Genomic DNA, 11698 nt, shown 5'->3' on the forward strand with positions numbered 1-11698 from the left:
TAATAATAATAATAATAATAATAATAATAATAATAATAATAATAATAATAATAATAATAATAATCCCAAAATAAGGTGGATAGTACAGTTTGCGAAATAGACATAACCCACCATCGGGGTGTCACTAGTCATGAGCATGTACTATCCGAATAAAGATAGAAAAAGTATACATAGTCTATTACAAAACTAAAATAAAGTAAATAAGATAGGCGGAGAAGCACTGGACTGCAGACGTCAAGTAGCTACCTAGTGTATCTCCGAATCCGCCTGAGCTGGAAGAAGTCAACACTCGCTAGCAGGACCCGAAGCGCTTGAATCTGCACACATGGTGCAGGGAGTAAAGTGAGTACTCCAACTCAGTGAGTAATAATAATAAATGAAGACTGATCAATAAGAAATCACGTAAAAGCACATCAACATGCTATAAAGAAGCAGTATAAAACCAGTAAAAATAATGAAACAGTGAAAACATGTAAAATCACTAAGTTCAGAAGAAGTTTCTTTAAAACACCTTTTAACAGTTAAATAATTAAATGAAAAAAATAGCTAGAATAGATAACACATAAAACCCGCCTCTCGGGCACAATGTCAACAGAATCTGCCCCTCGGGCAATATCATGGAATAACACCAGCCCCTTGGGCTATATCTCATATCACAATGGGTACCCGCACTCACTGGGGGTGTACAGACTCCTGGAGGGGCCCCTTACGGCCCAAGCGCAATATCAAGTCATCTCGTGGCATAATCAATAGGCTCCCAGCCTCATATCAACAAGCCACCTCGTGGCGTACAATCTCACGCCCTCGGCCTCTAAATCATGAATCAGCGTATCCTCACAATAGAGGCCATCGGCCTTACGCAATCAGAAACACATAAGCCGCTCGGGCAACAGTAAAACATGATGCTCAGCTCAAATTATCATTTAAAATCTTATTTAATGTGTTAAAACAAAGTAAAAATGGATGAGTTATGAAAATAGTAAAATATAGCATGACTGAGTTCAAGTATAAAGTCTAAACAGTGAGGAAATATGTCACGCCCCGAACCTGGGGGCGAGACCGGCACCCGGTGCCTCACTTATCCTTGTGTACCAACTTGCGACTAAGGAACTCTGAACATGTGATTTCATACTTTGGCCATGGGACACATTGCAAGACAACTACGAATGCTGACTAATATCAATATAAAGCCGGGCCGACAAGGTCGTCATAATTATTACAGCTGACAAACCAAACAAGCATACATACAAGGCCTGGAAGCCCAACATACTACACTAACTGATAGGATATATCTACAAGCCTCTACTGATGGATATACTGTGATCGAAATAGCTTCCTAACCTACTTGTAACATGTATACATATATATACAAGATGTACATAAGGTTCTAGTCCCGAAAACTCCGAAAGGCATTGAGCTTACCGATCAAGCTGAACTAGGGCAACACTTATTGAAGAGGCCTACCCGTCTGTCTGTCTGACTTGCACGCATGAAATGCAGCATCCCCAGAAAAAGGAGGTCAGTACGAAATAATGTACTGAAAGCTAAAACTGAACTGATAATATAATAACTGCAAGTAGCTGGAAGTCAAAGATAATCTAAAGATATGCTTACCTGCTGATACTAACTCAATTCTCTCAATATATTAAGTAAAATAGCTGCCCGGCCCTATAAGGCTCAGTATACATATATATCTGCTCTACCGTAGTAGGCTCGCTCATAAGCGCTCGGCCATACTAGGCTCTGTATCTCGACCATGCTGGGCTCGCTCATACGCACTCGGCCACAGTAGGCTCGGTATATATATAACTACTCTGCCGTAGTAGGCTCTCTCATACGCGCTCGGCCATACTAGGCTCTATATCTCAACCAACTAGGCTTGCACATATGCGCTCGGCCACAATAGGCTCGGTATATATGTAACTGCTCTACCATAGTAGGCTCGCTCATACACGCTCGGTCATATTAGGCTTTGTATCTCGACCAACTTGGCTCGATCATAAGAGCTCGGCCTTAATAGGATCGGTATATAACTTACCATCCAATTAGAGGTTGCCCAATAGGGGTCTGCCCATCGATTATAGCTCGATGGTAATGAAAATACTTTTAATATTGTATATATATATATATAAACTCTCTGCTCTCTTGACTGGAAGAAGGAAATACTCAACAGAATATGAATTCCCCATAAGGAGAATATGGTAATTTACAAAACTAGAAAAATATATGTAACTTGCGAGACCAGCAAAATATACGTAAATTTCGAGATGTGAATTTTTCTTTATGCTTCATTATCAAACAAGTGTACTGACAAGATCATGCAAAATGAAGGAAGAGCTTAGCCTTAATATACCTGTTATAGCATATGTGGACAAAGTTATAATTTCCCAATGAAGTTCTTGTTTCTCTCACACATTTGTATCAGAGAGCCTTGTTGAAATACCTCTTGCCTAAATATCTCAATCAGTTTGTATGAGTTTCCAGCAACAAAAGATGTTCTCTTTTCCTTCATCTTCAAAGTGTACTGACTCTATTAAATCATGTTCCATATTGTCATTCATTAGGCTTAAATCACTGAACAATTAATAATATTTGGCATGATCCAAATAATTTGGCATCAGTACTTTTGGTTGCAAATGTCGAACCAATATTTATTCTTATTGTTCAAACCTTACGATTGATTATACATGAGAAGAAACCCATTAAAAATATGTGAGGATTTAATTCCAACTTGACCCAATTAAGACCATAATCCACCCTTAAGGTCTTTGTAGTCTTGTACGTTAGTGTCATGCAAATGACACTTGGACGCCACCTTTTAATTTATGGTATGAGGTGCATGACACTTATATGCCACATTTTAATTTGTGGTATGAGACATCCCAATTAAATGGGGGGCTGCCACCTCATCCTTTTTTTTAATACTTATCCAATATATTCTCAATTAATTAGGTAATGTCTCATTATCCGGTAATTAACCAATTACCCACATAATAAAAATTATCTCAACTTACTTAAAATACTACTCTCTTTTAACATACCTTGTACATCATAATAGCATGGTCATGTAGTACCTTTTATGTCACTAGTCCATAAATATCGAGTATTAACGTTCGGCCCATATTTTATCCCAAAATGCCAAACTTTGACAAAATTCATTTTCTTCGATTTTACGTACCCTCTTAACTTCACGAATTTACTCATCACTTATGATCCTTATAATCCCCAAATAATCTTTTCCTTGGACTGATGTCAATTACCTTATGACAAATTCAACGTACAATACTACAGGGTGCAATACTTCGTAACTTATTATTGCAAAGCATAACATCTCTGTAATGTATACTGCAGGACGTAACATCATCGTAATATATTACTGAAAAACATAACATTGTCATAATATAACACTGGGGGACGTAGATATAATATTGCGGGGTGTAACATCATTCCCCCCTTTGGAACATTCGTCCTCGAATGTTGACTGATGCTCTTATCATTTTCTTAACTTATAGCTCTTGTGAATACATTAATACTCTTATTTCCATTCAAGCAGTTGCTCTGTGAATAAATCTAAAGTCTAGGGTATTCCCCCCTTTAGTCTTTTTGCTTATATCATGGCATGTGGTCGAAATCTTCATAATCTTGTGACTTTTGTTACCTCTTGTCAGGCGACCTGTGTGACCCTGGCTTTGTAAGTGCACTTATATGATTCATCTTTCCTTTTTCCTTTTTTCCTTTTACCTTTTAGTCAATCTGTAGGCCTTACTTTGTATATACAAAGCTTAATAGGACGCCTCTCTGGGCCTCTATAGGTATATTGAAGTCCTTTGCTCGATACTTTCTTGGATTTACGAATATTGTTGTATCTCATCGCATAGGTCCGTTTAGCCATCCGTATGAATTTACTACCATAACTCTTACTTTAATTTATTGTTGATGAGGTCTACTACGAAATCTCAGCTTACTCTCGTTGCTTATTCCATATGTATAAATTTAAGTCCTTTAATGTTTCCTCATTACAGCTCATCTTTAGAATGACGGCCTAATCTCATCTCATACTTTGTGACTTTTGTCCATCCATTGTTGATTCACCTCAATATTGATTTACAATATGCCACTGATAACTTGAAACTTCTTACGTAATACTTTGCTCCTAGGGCTTACGTTACCTCAAGGAATATTCAAAGTGATTCCCATAATCGTATTTCATAGTGTCTCAATGTGATTCACCTTATGGGGGTATCTTAATTTTATGCCGCCGGCGAAATCTTTTTCTCCTTATCTTCTTCTATTTTCTCTTCTTCTTCTTTTTTTAAATAATCATTCAAACGAAGGCCCAAATGTCATTCTTTATCTACTACAATTACACCATCATCTCTTTCAAATGATATTAGTCTTAGACTTCTTTGAGTTCATTCAGGCTATACTGAGCTTACTATAACATAGAGAAGCCATTAGCTCCCTTGTTTTCATGGCCAAATTCTGAGGACTAATCCATTCTCGTCACCTTCTCATTGCCCTTTCTTATCCGCATTCCTGTCTTCCTAAAACCTTGTCGTTTTACCATACTTTAGCTTGCGACCTATACATATCTATTTATACTACTCGTAATCTTCCTTCAACTTGCTTGAATTTCCTTGTGTTATTTTAGAACATCAAGAAAGACATGACATCGTCTCTAACTCTTTTTTACTCTCTTAACTAGATCTCTCAGTACTTAGAAATTATTGACTGGAAGATATGCCACTGACGATGCCGCTATCATTCTTGGATATTGAATCCTCGCGCTTATAGCCTTCTATCCCAAGTATGGAATATCCTCAACCTTCCGTTTTTGAGTATCTCGTACATTGTTCACCTTTACCTTACTTTCTTTAAAGCCTCACATCACATCTTCTATTTCTTTCGTACCTCTAATTTTAAGTAAGATCTTACAATGTTCTCGATCACGTTGTTTCTATTTTTCTGGGTGCAATAATCAAACTCCTGATTTACTTGGGTGATGTAACTCTTTAGTTTCCTCCTTCTGCTAATCAGCCTTTACGTCGGCTTAAGATATCTTCCGATCTGTGGTTCATAGTATTGCTTATCCTATTTAGGATTTCATGGGCGCTGAGGAATATGCATGATACAATCTTTTAACAATTTAATCCTTCGTTTATGACCTGGGCTCAAAAAAAAATTCCTTTTAACGTATACCAGAACCTTCTACGGTTGTATATGCTGCATATATAAAACTTCAAACCCTTAAGTGAGTTCTTAATACAACCAACTCAAGATCATTGATCGAGTAATTCCCTTTTTTTCCATCTTAGCTTTCTTTAAACGTAAGCTATTACTTTTCCTGATCTTTTTGCCCCTTGTTGCGTCCATACTTAGCTTATCTTAGTGCCCATATATATTGAAATTCCATACAACTCATATGATCCCGAATATTATTTTTAATTCTTACTTCTCGTTCATTAGCCACGGTAGGTATCACTTTCCTTTGGAATGCTTGCAATGTTGTTGCGAGATTGTTGTTACACGACCATTTCTTCTCAGCCAGTCTTTTGTTGTAGTACTTAGGGAGAACCCTTGACTCTCACAAAGTTGTGAGCTTATTACGGACCCTTTTTTTATGTCCTTACTTTCCTATAATCATCCGTAGTTGCTTACCTTCATTCCCTTGTGCTTGTATGGTTGCTTTTGAACTGTTATTTTGACTGCCTTCCCAATGGCACTTTCCTGTAACACTCATATGGTGTCTTTAACTACCCCAACTCTTGTTTAATATATTTCAAGTATTATAATGATATTTTTCGAGGCTGAACTCTCAATGTTGGGTTCTACTATGTTTATCTCACACGATCTGATGACTCGTCTGTAACCTCTTGTTTAGCCATAACTGGGATCTTCCTGACCACTCACTAACTACTCCTTGGCCCATTCTCATATCAATATTCCTCGTAATCTTTCTTGGGTTATTTCCTTTATCTTAACTTACGTCTCGCACTGGCTCCTTATTTATTAATAACAGCTCAGGCAAGAACCTTTACTTCATCTCCTTGACGTCGTACTTGCATAATATTCTTAAATCGTAGTGTATCTGTAAGATTTGGATAAGTGCTATCTCATTCCTATTTCATTTATTGCATTCTTCCTTTACCATTCCATAGTCACTAGAACTATTTAATTTTGACTTAATGCCACATCACTCCATATTCCCCCCTTTAGGGGTGTACTAAAAGCTGAAGCCACGAGGATCTGCCTATAGATATTTTACCTCTTAATCTTTGGCGCGTTTCTCAACATCAATGATCCTTACGCGACTTGCGACAATCCTTCTGTACCAAAGATGACAAATCCCCTTACTCGCGAGGGTGACACTTAATGTAACTGGTACATACAGTTTCTTAAGCTTAACTTTGCTAACATTGCTTGCTTTAGGGAAGCGTCTTCCTGGATGACCATTTTCTGAATTCATCATGAATCTCCTTCTATGGTCCATTCTATTACCGCCATAATGAAATCTAAAATTACCATGATGTCGAGTACTTTCCAATCATTCAGTCCCTAATTCATATTTAGTTTATCTTATTTACCGGTCCATACTGATTTCTATTACTCTGGGGATTAACTCTCCCCTCTAGTAGTCGCGTTGGGGTCACGAACTTATCTCTTGAAATGAGGATATAATCTTATGGCCTATACTCTTTTGTTGTCTTAAGGCCCATCAACTTTCGTCTCTTCCTTCATTTGACTATAGGTTCTGTAACACTCTACCGTTTTCATCCATGTGTCACACCTTATTCATAATGTTTCCTTATCTCTCTTCTCATTATTCTGCTAATATTTCTGCATATCCCTTCTCTTATGAAAACTTCAATACGACATTCTTTTGCTTTTAGCTTCCCTTTGCTCCATCAAATGGCTCTTTGGTTGCTCAACATCCTCACTCTACTAGGGATGAAAGCCACACTTAAGGTAATATTTAACCCTTCAAGGCTTATAGTGTATGTCTTTGTAATACTCATATCTGGCTGCACTATTTTAAAGTGTACCATCTGGGTGTCTCACAAGGAGATCTATTAGCACATTTGCCATATCCTTTGAAAATGTCAACTGTCACAAACAATTCATCCATTATATCTTCTTATACTGCTTCTATTAACCCCCATGGGGAATATTTGGAATGGGTGCGACCAATTGTATATACCTCTATTGCTGTTGAATATAACTCAAAAAAAAACTTATGTTCCCCTGCCTCAATTATAAATGTCGTTAGCCTTCATTAATGGGTGTCTCGTACTCTTCTTCCACTTGTTTCTTTTGCTTGTTGAAACTTGTATTTATCTTCTTAATCTGTCATTATCTTTTACCATAAAGATGGATAGGCATTCTTGCCTTAAGGCTTCTTATCAGGAAGCTCACACCTTTCAGTATACCCATGATCTGCTAAAGATCTCACAAATACCTATCGTAGGCATTATACAAAAATTCAATTCCTCTGACTCAGCTCTTCCACAACTATCTCTCTTTCCAGTCTTCTTTCTGGATGTAGGTATCGTCTTATTACGAATAAAATAGAATTTTGAAATTTGAATTCTTATAAGTGAGCTCTACCACACGATCTAGAGTAAGAATAAAGAGTGACAATCCTAAATGCCCTATAGCCTCCTGCTTATAAGTGTGGTGCACGACACACCCATAAACAAGACTCTACTAGACACGGCTTGTAGACTCCCTAGGACAGAACTGCTATGATACCACTTTGTCACGCCCCGAACCTGGGGGGCGAGACCGGCACCCGGTGCCTCACCTATCCTTGCATACCAACTTACGACTAAGGAACTCTGAACATGTGATTTCATACTTTGGCCATGGGCCACATTGCAAGACAACTACGAATGCTGACTAAATACCAATATAAAGCCGGGCCGACAAGGCCGTCATAATTATTACTAGTGACAAACCAACCAAGCATACATATAAGGCCTAGAAGCCCAACATACTACACTAATTGACAGGATATGTCTACAAGCCTCTACTGATGGATATGCTGTGATCGGAATAGATTCCCAACCTACTTGTAACATGTATACATATATATACAAGATGTACATAAGGTTCTAGTCCCGGAAACTCCGAAAGGCATGGAGCTTACCGATCAAGCTGAACTCGGGCAACACTTATTGAAGAGGCCTACCCGTCTGTCTGTCTGACCTACACACATGAAATGCAGCGCCCCCAGAAAAGGGACGTCAGTACGAAATAATGTACTGAGTATGTAAGGCAATATACTGAAAGCTGAAACTGAACTGATAATATAATAACTACAAGTAGCTGGAAGTCAAAGATAATCTGAAGATATGCTTACCTGCTGATATTGACTCAATTCTCTCAATATATTAAGTAAAATAGTTGTCCGGCCCTATAAGGCTCAGTATACATACATATCTGCTCTGCCATAGTAGGCTCGCTCATAAGCGCTCGGCCACCGTAGGCTCGGTATATATATAACTGATCTGCCGTAGTAGGCTCGCTCATACGCATTCGGCCATACTGGGCTCTGTATCTCGACCAACTGGGCTCGCTCATACGCGCTCGGTATATATATAACTGCTCTGCCGTAGTAGGCTCGCTCATACGTGCTCGGCCATACTAGGCTCTGTATCTCGACCAACTGGGCTCGCTCATAAGCGCTCGGCCACAGTAGGATCGGTATATAACTTACCATCTGATCAGAGGTTGCCCAATAGGGGTCTGCCCATCGATTATAGCTCGATGGTAATGAAAATACTTTTAATACTATATATATAAACTTCTCTGCTCTCTTAACTATATATAAACTCTCTGCTCTCTTGACTGGAAGAAGGAAATACTCAACAGAATATAAATTCCCCGTAAGGAGAATATGGTAATTTAAAAAACTAGAAAAATATATGTAACTTGCGAGACTAGCAAAATATATGTAAATTTCGGGATGTGAATTTTTCTTTATGCTTCATTATCAAACTTGTGTAATGACAAGATCATGCAAAATGAAGGAAGAGCTTAGCTATAACATACCTGTTATAGCATATGTGGACAAAGTTATAATTTCCCAATGAAGTTCTTGTTTCTCTCATACATTTGTATCAGCGAGCCTTGTTGAAATACCTCTTGCCTAAATATCTCAATCAGTTTGTACGATTATCCAGCAATAAAAGATGTTCTCTTATCCTTCATCTTCAAAGTGTACTGGCTCTATTAAATCACGCTCTATATTGCCATTCATTAGGCTTAAATCACTGAACAATTAATAATATTTGGCATGATCCAAAATATTTGGCATCACTACTTTTGGTTGCAAATGTCGAACCAATATTTATTCTTATTGTTCAAATCTTACGGTTGATTATACATGAGAAGAAACCCATTAAAAATATGTGAGGATTTAATTCCAACTTGACCCAATTAAGACCATAATCCACCCCTAAGGTCTTTGTAGTCTTGTACGTTAGTGTCGTGCAAATGACACTTGGATGCCACCTTCTAATTTGTGGTATGAGTTGCATGACACTTAGATGCCACATTTTAATTTGTGGTATGAGTCATCCCAATTAAATGGGGGGCTGCCACCTCATCCTTTTTTTTAATACTTATCCAATATATCCCCAATTAATTAGGTAATGTCCCATTATTCAGTAATTAACCAATTACCCGCATAATTAAAAATTATCTCAACTTACTTAAAATACTACTCTTTTTTAACATACCTTGTACACCATAATAGCATGGTCATGTAGTACCTTTTATGTCACTAGTCCATAAATATCGAGTATTAACGCTCGACCCATATTTTATCTCAAAATGCTAAACTTTGACAAAATTCGTTTTCTTCGATTTTACGTACCCTCTTACCTTCACGAATTTACTCATCACTTATGATCCTTATAATCCCCAAATAATCTTTTCCTTGGACTGATGTCAATTACCTTATGACAAATTCAACGTACAATACTACAGGGTGTAACACTGTCGTAACTTATTACTGCGAAGCGTAACATCTCCGTAATGTAATACTGCAGGACGTACCATCATCGTGATATATTACTGAAGAGCATAACATTGTCGTAATATAACACTGGGGGACGTAATATTGATGTAATATTGCGGGGTGTAACAAAATATCAGTAAAAATCCCCTAAGGGTCCAATAGTTGGCACAAGGCCCAAATATGGCATTCAACCCAAAATATGATGATAGCAAATAGTTTTCAATCAAATACGCGGTAAAATAGTCATACGTAATGGACTAAGTCACAATCCCCAACGGTGCAGGACCCCACGCTCGTCATCTAGCATGTGCGTCACCTCAATATAGCCCAACAATGTACAATCCGGGGTTTCATACCCTCAGAACAACATTTACAATCATTACTCACCTCTATCCGGTCCAAATCTCTAGCTCGCGACCCCTCGAATCGGCCTCCGGATGCTCCAAATCTAACCAAAATTAGTGCAAAACCATCAAAATATGCTAAGGGAACAAAGTCCACTCGAAAGAAATCAAATTACAACACAAAATTCCGAAATTGGCCAAACCCGACCCCCGGGCCCACGTCTAGGATTCTGATAAAAATTACATCAATAGACTCCTAATCACTCCCCGATTTCATTCATATCAAAAGCATCCAAATCCAACCACAAACGATCCCCTCAAATCCCAAATTCTAGGTCTCCAATTACAAGCCCTAGTTCTTCAATATTAGGCTTAAATTCTATGATTAATTAGGTAGAATTCACATAAGAATAGAGTATTAAGTCCATAAAACTTACCTCCAAGTGTTTCCCCTTGAATCCCTTTTCAAAAAGCTCCAAAATCGCTCAAAAATGGAGGAAATTAACCCTAAAGTAGCGGACAAATGGTTATTTAAATATTCCGCCCAGGCATCCAATCCTTCTTCGCGAACGCGGTCAAAACCTCGCGTTCGCGAAGCACAAACTCAAGTTGACCAAATTTTCCTCCTTCGCGAACGCGACCACCACCTCGCGAATGCAATGACTCCACAACCCAACCTTCGCGAACGCGTCTGATACTTCGCGAACACGATGCACAAGACCCCAACCCTTTGCAAACGTGGAACCTCCCTCGTAAACGCGAAGGCTAAATCCTCAGCCTCACTTGCTAACCCTTCGCGAACGCGAAGGTCAATTTTCTGCAACACTCAACAACAGTTTTCTATAATTTTTCACAACATGAAATGGTCCGATTGACCACCCAAAACTCACCCGAAGCCCTTGGGACCTCAACCAAACATGCCAACATATCCCATAACATCATTCAAACTTGTTCCAATCTTCGGTATGCTCAAAACAACATCAAAACACCAAATTCGCATCGGATTCAAGCCTAAGAATTCCAAAATCTTCTAAATTACACTTTTGATAAAAAAAAAATACTAAACCACATCTGAATGACCTGAAATTTTGTACACACATCCAAAATGACACCATAGAGCTACTGCAACTCCCGGAATTCCATTCTGATTCCTATATCAAAATCTTACCTATCAACCAGAAAAAGTCAAAATTTCAATTTCGCCAATTCAAGCCTAAATCTACTCCGGACCTCTAAAATATATTCTGATCACGCTCCTAAGTCCCAAATCACCTTCTAAAGCTATCCGAACAATCGGAACTCAGATCGAACCCTCTAACACATAAGTCAAAAT

The sequence above is a fragment of the Nicotiana sylvestris genome, chromosome 11 (assembly GCF_000393655.2).
Source record: "Nicotiana sylvestris chromosome 11, ASM39365v2, whole genome shotgun sequence".
Classification (NCBI taxonomy): domain Eukaryota; kingdom Viridiplantae; phylum Streptophyta; class Magnoliopsida; order Solanales; family Solanaceae; genus Nicotiana; species Nicotiana sylvestris.